Below are 9,158 nucleotides of genomic sequence, written 5' to 3' on the forward strand. Positions count from 1 at the left end.
TAGAATGTGGAGAACAGCAGGAGAAACTTCTCCCCCAGTAGATGTCAGTAAAACATTCGATTTTTTTTTCTGCCAATCTCAATATGAAGTTTGTGAAAAGAGTAAGAAGGAAAGAAAACAATGATCTTTAATATCGACGTGTTTATTCACACCAGATGACATATTGAGCAAATTGGCATAAACACAAACATACAGACACTTGGACGCGTTTTCCTTCTGTACGCATCAATTTTAAGGTCTGTTTAGTAAAAGAAAAATAAATAAAATGTATTTTTTTTAGATAAGAATGCGCGTAATGCTTCGGACTGTCCGTTTGTGTGTATTTAAATTGCATGCTGCCACTTGTTTGTTGGAATATAACAGACAGTAAAGGACTTATCGCAGACTTGGAAATGCCTGCGCACCCCATCCTTCTCCATTGCTCTCTCTCTCTTTCTCTCTCTCTGTGCCTCAACCACCCCCGAGCCCCCCTCCCCACTTTTTCCTGTGCAGCCGATGCGCTTCTTCTCTAGAACCGCGTCTCCACAGGCATGTCCTCAGACATGCAGCCACGGTGGCATGAAGCGACCCAAAAGACATCGCCAGGACAGCATCTGCGCGGGTAAGCTCCCCTCTATTCCCCCTTACATTCGGACACATCAAGTAACGCAGTTTCTAAAGCAGATCCATTAAGAGCTCAAAAATTAAAACAGATAGAGTAGACTACGGTCAAGGACATTCCCACAGGAGGATCCAGCTGTTTCCAGTCGTTGAAGTTCAGACTTTTCAGGCGCTAAACTACAACTTGACCGTCCTTGTTCTGATATTGTCCAATTAGTCCTCAAATAACAATATTCTTGTGCGCAAATGGCCAAAAAACGTAAATAAATATTTTGCAGTATTTTAGAAAGTTGTTTCATTTCTTTTTTTAATGAAACTATAAACACACAGGATAGAAATAACTGACTTTACGCAAAGATTGCCAGAAACTAATAATCAAGTGCTTGCTTGATGTTTGCGTGGTCAAGATGATGGAGTAGTGTATTTCATGTCTGATGCTCAGCTGCTTGTGCCATATAGTCTTCTTCAGAAAATTAAGAGGAATTAAACGATGGATGTGGGGGATTTTGTAAACCTATAGGCATGTGAATGCGTATTCCAACTATGGAACGCGATGTCTCTGCGCCAAAACTGTGCGCTATGCGAAAATGCAATTGTTTGAAGCAGACATAATATCATTTTTAGGGCATTATTAGCCACTTTTGGCTTCTTTACAAACACGCGTTGTTTGGTGATTTCAAGGAAAAAACCAAAAAGAAAACAACACCAAAAAAAAAAGAAAATATTATTTTGCGCTCCTAGTGCGCTTTGGATATATGCGCTCTGCTCCTCGCTGCTTGCAAAAGCAACTTGCTTCTTAAATGTACATTTACCTTGAACCATGAAGATCAAAATTAAGTTTTTTTCAATCTCCTATATCTCACGTTTAAGAAAACAACGAATTTTTAAAGGTATAGTTGCCTAAAACAGATCTTGTTACAGAATGCTGACTCGGTTTTATAAGATTAACGTTTTTGATTGTTTCATTTTTAAAGCTTGTGTCTTCATCTCTAACTGACGCGCTCCTATTATGGATCCCGTTGTAGGCAATTGTGAAATCATCAACATTTAAACATTTATTCTAACCTTTACTGATAATCTTCATGTCCGTTTTATTCTTAAAATGGGATAATAGAGGATTTGCGTCGCAGCCGCGCCAGATGTGCGTAAAACGGCGCAACAGATTGGATTTTGGACACGTCTGTCTGTCTGTTTCGCTGGTTTATATTATTATAAATAGTATTCATTCAGCTGGCGGCTTTAAGGCTATATGTAATACAGTGAAGGTATGTTCCCTCCTTAAAAAGGGGTGTACCATTTATTTTGTCCAAATGCTTTTTATTTCTTTTTTTAACCGAAAATGAACTTGGAGCAATTTCATGGTTTCTGTTTAAAGGAAAATGTGGCAGATTTTTCTCCTCCTATGTTTGCTGGGGTCATGCAGTATGGTGATTGTTGGGAAAATGCTTTTAGATTCTGAGAATTCTATCTCACTTAGATGTTTTAGAAAATCCAATTGAATTGAACAGATTTAGAAAAATTATTTGAACGTGAATGGGGAGGGGTTGCTTCTGCTGATTGAGGGGAACATTTTTCCACGATTTAGACCGTTTAATTGTTTAGTTCTGAGAAGAATTTGATGTCAGGGTTTCGTGCTTAGAAAAGCTGGAAGCCAAAACCACTGTTTCCTCTCTTACTTGGGGTTGTGCGTTTGAATGAGCTCTGTGGCTTGACCTTGATTGAGTTACCAGCTGTAATTGGTCTTGTTCCAGAAGTTGGCTGGTGTCACCTTTGATGGTCGCATGTCATGTGGAAAAGTCAATTCTGTGCTCAGCTCTGCAGTTACACAAGTTCAATGATAATACATGTAGATTGGAGTCCCGATTTACGGTATTAAAATGCAGTTTATGATAAGTAAATGCCATATTGTGTAATTTACAACAGAAGTTGAGGCTATGGGGTCTCATTATTCAGTTTAAAAGGTAAACTAAACACAAACGTGCAAGAAGTGTCATAATAGTCGAAGGAATATAATCAGTATGGACTGTTTGGGGTTAAATTTTACCTGGAGTATAAAAGCTAAAGCAATAAACAAAAGCTTGTTCATGATAACATTTATAACATAATATACCAGAACTGATAAAATTCTGTTGTAAAGAATCTGTTACCAGTAAATGGAATATAAACATTTTTTAATTGTTAAGTTTAGTGTTTTCCCAAAAAGATCGCTCTATAGAAACAAACTTTTATTGCTCACATTTTTCATATTAAGGTTTATATTTAACAATTTTTGAAAAACAAAGAATTGAGAATGTAAGTTTGCTGTTCTTTAAAGAATATTCCAATGGAAAAACACAGAACTTTAACTGGTGACTGATGCTTTTCAGTTTCCATGAAGGTCTTTGATGAAAGCCTACTGGGCAACTTTATATAAATGTTGCATTTCTAACCACACATTCATATCTTGCTGCCCACAAGCATGGCAAGGACCATATTTAGGAGGATCCAGCTCCTTTGAGCCAGAGCCAAGGGCCCTTTGTAGCTGGCAGCCCACCTAAACAGATTTCTTTTAAACATGCACATAAAATAGATTGGTACTTATGTCCAACTGCAGGACGCTGCCCAGGTTTGTTTTTAGACAGTCCATTTATCTATTCTAGAAGATTAATATAAAACAGCAGAAATTTTCAGAAAGGTATGTATCTAGAACCTCTGGAGATTGTTTCACAAAGAACAAATCTATAAATATTGAGGAACATTATGGACAATGTATCCTCTTCAGAAGTCTAACAGTGACACAGTGGCTTCATTCAAAGACTTCATTAATTACAAGACAGATAACTACACAAGTTCCTATCTGGCTACAGGTATTGACATATATACAACTCACAAATTGAAATTCAAATTCAACTTTACAAAAAATTACCAAGAAAACATTGAAAAAACAATATCAGGTCTTTATTTGGTGATGTGTCAAAGTTTCAAACATTTTTCTTAATTCTGGCATACAGATTGTGTCTATCACTGAAAACAAGATGTTTAACCCTATAATGCCAAACGTATCGTATTTGATACACACGGTTTCTGAAATGTTTTGCGTCTGACACCTTTTGCATAATTTAATGGTAAAAACTTTGCTCAAAATCCTGTTGTACACAATCAGATATACCTGATAACACAAAAAATAATCTTGACTTATCGCATAGTAATAAATTATTAATATCAAAAATGTATTTCTGGTTTTTCTTTTTACATATTTTGTTAAAAGGCCAAATAAGGAATTCAGACAAAAAAAAAAAAGTAATTTTTTGTTTTGTTTTATTCTTGGATCGGGCTTTAAAGGGTTAAATAAAGATTAGTCAAAAAAATGGAATCAACCTTTAAATGGCCAGACCATCTTTTCTCAGCATGTTCTGAATCTTGTCTTGTTTTGGTTTGGTTAGAAAGAGGATTTTGATGTCTTTAATCTACTGCTCCCAAAACGTCTTGGTTATGGATTACTTCCACTCTGAGCCCTTGTTTAAAATTGGACCTATAGGTCTTAGCAACAATTATTTTAGCTTGTCATACTGTGAAACTTTTGAGAGAAGTACTGGACTTGTGATTGTCAGTTACCACTAATGACGTCTTCCTCCATGAGTGATAGATTAGTTTTACTTTCTGTGACTGTAGAGCTGTTTGATTGGCTTTTTTGGTTGTTGTTGTTGCAGCCGTTGCAACTCATCAACTCAAAATGTAGATGGTCTAACCCAAAGGAATCTGTGATTACAAATAATGAACTCAGAGTCACATATTCTTGGCAGGCAATCATGAATAAATATGTTTGTTTTCACAGATCAAAGTAAGATGACTGTTGTCATTGTTTGTCTGTTCATGAGCCAAACGAAATTAAAGCCTATGTATGGAGAACATCGCCCCCTGTGGACAGAATGCATGTTGACAGGTTTGATTTTAGTTTCTTTTTGTCTTGATCATTTGAAATAATTAAGATGTCACCCATCATTGTGTTTTATAAAAGCAAAACGTGTAAAGAGTGCAAATGACTTGCTTTCTTGGTCATACTTAAATGGAATACACAGAAGAATAAGACAGAAGGAGGAGGCTTAAGCCAAAGCTTCTTCTTACCATGAATGCACATTGAACAGATATTTCTAAATCTTTGTTTTTGGCAGCCGTGGAATCAGTGTTCCAGACCAGGTTCCTGTTGCAAAAGTTAAATTTAGACATTATTCCATGGACACAAGTGTCCCGGTTGTGCTTAGTGAATCTTTGTATCTGGCACTCGCAGAAAGGAATGTCTAATTATCACGCTTTCAACCGCAGCAGGCTTCTCTATTCAGTACTGAGCTCCTGCTGTAATGGCTTTCTTTGTCTATCATTACACCCTTGTTTAATGTCTTTTACATGATTAAAATTTTATTTTTGCCTTATGTGGATCAGCTTGAAGGTCTGTTCACTATCGACTGAGGGTTGAATGAAGGGTTGATTTAAAGAAGCAAAAGCATGACTTAAATAATATATGGAAAAGGAGAAATAAAAGGAGAGTGTATAAAGCGGTTTATGTAATTATAAGCATGGTGTTTACACATATGTGAAACACTTAACTGGATATGAATGTCTCTGAGTCATATGGAGATAAGTTTCATGTGGGTTTTGAGACTTCAGTTATGCAATTGGCCATTTATTTTAATTTTTTTTAAATAAATGGCCTTTTACCACAGAAAACCATTTTATTTAAATATAAATAAAAAAAATCTCAAAGCTAAATATCCCCCAGTTCTATCTTTTCCAATTCCCATTTTGATATGTCTTTGTAACCATTGCTCTGTTGGAGAACTGCATTTTATCAAAGTTCCAACTGCTAAGCTGCTAATTTCAGGTAAAGATACATTTGCAAATAAGCTTTCATATTCATTGCCACCAACTTTGTGCCTTTAACAATTAGCACTGGAGGCGAAGCAGCCCGACTGAATAAACCCACCACCTCCAACATGGTTGACATCAGGTTTGGTCATTAGTGGCAAATAACTCTTTGAAGATAATTACGTTGTCTTGTGTCAGTATCAGATTTTTCTATGACTCTTCAATGTATGGAGGTGCAAATTGTAGATTAATTGTCTTAATTGACCAGACACCAATTTATTGGGCTGTACAATCTCAGTCCAGGCTGATGTAAAATAGACTTTACTTTGGACATTGATTCTGGTGTTTCAGTATCTTCCAGTTTATTATTTTTAAGTCTTTTGTGATGCTAAACATCAAAATTAGTTTAACTTTTTATTGTTGTTTTGGTCAGAATTTAAAATTGGGAACAATGACTCAAAATGCATAATAACTGGTGTTGGATAAGACAGTAAGTCACCATCAGCATTCTGCAATCAGTAGTGAACATTTAAGTATTTGTTGGGATGCTGTGTGTATTTGAGCAATTTTCTTTTGCTGTGGATATGCAATCGCTCCTACAAATGTCTTGTATATTTGCTTTTTTTCCACAGTGAAATATGATTTAATCAAATTAAATATCTGAAAAAGACTAGCTGAGTAAACACCTGCTGCTCTGATTTTATTTATTAAGGGAACAAATCTATCCAGATCTACCTAACTCTCTGAAACACCTTGCTTGTCACAGCTGCCACAGTCATTAACTTGCAGTGGGTGTTTTACATCACGGTTATATTTAAACTATTCCTCTCTGAATAAATGTTTTTACCTGGTACTCATTGTGAGCTTTACATGCAGATCAACAAGTTTCCATTCAGACTGCAAAATGTCAATTACTGGTGTACTTTAGATCACTGTCCTGCTGCATATGTTTAATTTATTTTTCGGTTTGTAGTTAATTGCATTGTCTCCATCCAAATGTCACAATGCAAACTACACTTTCCATCCTTTTTAACGAGTTAACTGATGCAAACCGGAATGTTGTTATAAGTTAATGTTACGCTTGACTTTGATAAACAGAAATTAGTAAACTAGTGTGGACAACAAATCAGGTAATTATGCTAAATGTTTGACTAAATATGCTGCAATCAGGGAAGTTGTATGTACTTAATCAGGTCAGCTAGTATTAGTGGTGTTACATGCCATCTGGAGACGTGGAGAGAGAAATACAATTCTAATACAACAGCAGCAGTGGAAACACCTGATCAGTAATCTGAGGTAAATATGTGCTTTATCCATCTCCTCTTGTGCAAATTTCCTTTTTTTCAAAACACCTGATTCAAAACACATTGGGTGGGATAAAAACATTTTGGAATTTAGTAAGTTGACAAGCTCCAATGCAATGCTTCAAAAGTCGTATTTAAAAACGTTGGTGGAAGAATGTCTATTGGCTCTTATTGTGTTTAACTGGAAACCCAAAGTTTGAGAGATTCATTTGTAGCTGTGTTTAAAGTTCTGTAGAGGGATGATGTGTTGTTTATTGAGTTGTTAAGGTCTACTTAATAATGCTAGATATGTTCAGGTGATTTTTTTTTTTATTCAACATGTCTGTTGGAATTGAAACCTGATGTGATTGCTGAACACACAACAAATTAAATCATCATATTTAAACTTCTTTCAATACTAACTCAGGTTTTCAAGTTTTTTTCATGATCTCCAGTTTTTCTTACAAAAAACTGCGGGGAATGTTATAGCATTCTATAAGACAATGAAGATTGAACTCATACCTGTGCAACAAATTCCTGCATTTAAAATGTTGGCTGTGTTTAATATTACAAAGTGGGGAACCAAAACAAATACATAATTCAAATCAGTAAATTAAAATTCAAGGCTTTGATGATTATGTGTTAACTTCTGATCAGAACTGAAAATGGTATTTTAACTGTACATATGATGCTCTCTCCTCTCCTGTGCACTTTAGATTTCCATATGCTGATGCCGTCTTTTCAGCTGGAAGGACAAGTGTTCATTTTACCCTTTTCTCGTCCTCCTTATCAGATCTTGAAAGACTGCAGAGCTATACAATATGAGGTGCAGCCAAACCACCGCGTGAAGTGGCATTGATTAGGAAAAGATGGGAGGAGGGAGATTCCTCCTTAAGGTCATTATCTTGCAGACATAGAGTATAAGATGGAACAATCCCAAGTAATTGCATTTGTAAGGAAGACTTAGAATTGTAGGAATAAGAAGTGCTTAAATCAGTCAGTCAGCATATTTCATTAAACGAATGTTATTAGTGACGGCATAATTGCCCGTAGAATCTATTCTCCTAAAATAATTCAACATCTGTTGAAGTTTGTGGTCTGTTTGGCTTCATTTTTAATCTCATAAGAACAGATCAGACATAGCTGTTCTTAATATACCTTAATATATCTACTTAATATAAAATGTTTGTGGAATGGTGCTTAAGATATGGTCAACAATCAGTATCTGAATAAAAGTACAGGAAAGGAACTGGCTGTATGATTAAACTGACACATGGTTGTGGCTCACTTCGTAATTCAGACCTTATAAATCAATACTTTGTCATTAATCCAGCGGCCCATTTGCAGATTTTGATTCGGCTTGGGAGCACCGGAAGAAAGTCATACACAAGATGACCCATTTTAATCTGGAATGCTTCAGAAAATGTCATTAATTCTTTCAAATTTGTAGCTTAACATCCAACAATAATACAAACCATTTGTCAACAATGGGTGGTAAGGTTGCTTAAGGACCCAGATGCAGAGCCGAGTGAAGCAGAGATTAGTTCTGACAGGTTTAATTGAAGAACAAAGGAAACAGAGGTACAAATCCAGAAATCTAACTAAAATGTTTAACAAACCAAAAACCATGGAGACATCAGGGGAAAAAAACGAGCCTGAGGAGCCACGGGGAGATGAGCTGAGTAGACGAGTACAGCATAGAGAAGGAACCAGCACTGAGTGACTGCAGAGGTGGCGTATTTAAGGAGAACAGAACAAAGGATGGACTAAGCTGAATAAGGAGCAGGTGTGGGTGGAACTGGCAAGAGGGAATCCAAGGGGAAAGAAAACAATCACAAGGGGGCAACAGAGAGTAACTAAAGAATGCTTGAATATCATGGAAAATAAAAACAAAACAACTGATAACAGAAAACTGAAAACTCAGAGTCACAACAAATGGGAAGAACCATAACACCATTGAGTAAAGCATATTTACAGTAATTTAATCCAGATTAGCTCCAGTCCAAGTCCACATTTCTAATAGCTCTTTCAGGATTGGATATTTTGCATCTTTTCTTACAGTCTTTCCTTTAATTTTTTTCACCATCTGGAGATTAAACCAGTTTTATAACCATTTGTCTACCATTTATGTCTATGTTTTCAGTGTCATGGTTGGTTTAGGAGTCAAACCCACATGCAGAACACCATTTGGAGACTGATAAAAAATTCAGAGTTTATTAAAGGTTTGCACAAAGTTAACATGAACAGGATTCAGGAAACAGGTCCGGGCAGGATTCTCAGGCCTCTGCAGAGACGGATAGTTTGATTAGCCAGGTTAATAGACGAGTTGTTGAGTTTTCTGATGTTTCTGAAAATACCTTGACAAGGTCCAGGCTTTCTTCTCTGAGAGAGGGAACCGGTTGGGTCCAGAGACTGTTGGTTCAGCAGAGTGCT

At 36.2% G+C, this 9,158-nt stretch overlaps 1 protein-coding gene across 1 annotated transcript in view; it reads left to right on the top strand.

Annotated features, from left to right (window-relative positions):
* The first annotated feature begins 492 nt into the window (after nucleotides 1-492).
* Nucleotides 493-9,158, top strand: part of chrm2 (cholinergic receptor, muscarinic 2) — a 113,136-nt gene continuing 104,470 nt past the window's right edge. Inside the window, exon 1 of the mRNA XM_015375594.1 lies at nucleotides 493-601. The gene's annotated coding sequence lies outside the window, so the exon portion shown is untranslated. The remainder of the gene's footprint in view (nucleotides 602-9,158) is intronic.

The sequence above is a fragment of the Cyprinodon variegatus genome, unplaced genomic scaffold (genome assembly GCF_000732505.1).
Source record: "Cyprinodon variegatus isolate N-32 unplaced genomic scaffold, C_variegatus-1.0 Scaffold7, whole genome shotgun sequence".
Classification (NCBI taxonomy): domain Eukaryota; kingdom Metazoa; phylum Chordata; class Actinopteri; order Cyprinodontiformes; family Cyprinodontidae; genus Cyprinodon; species Cyprinodon variegatus.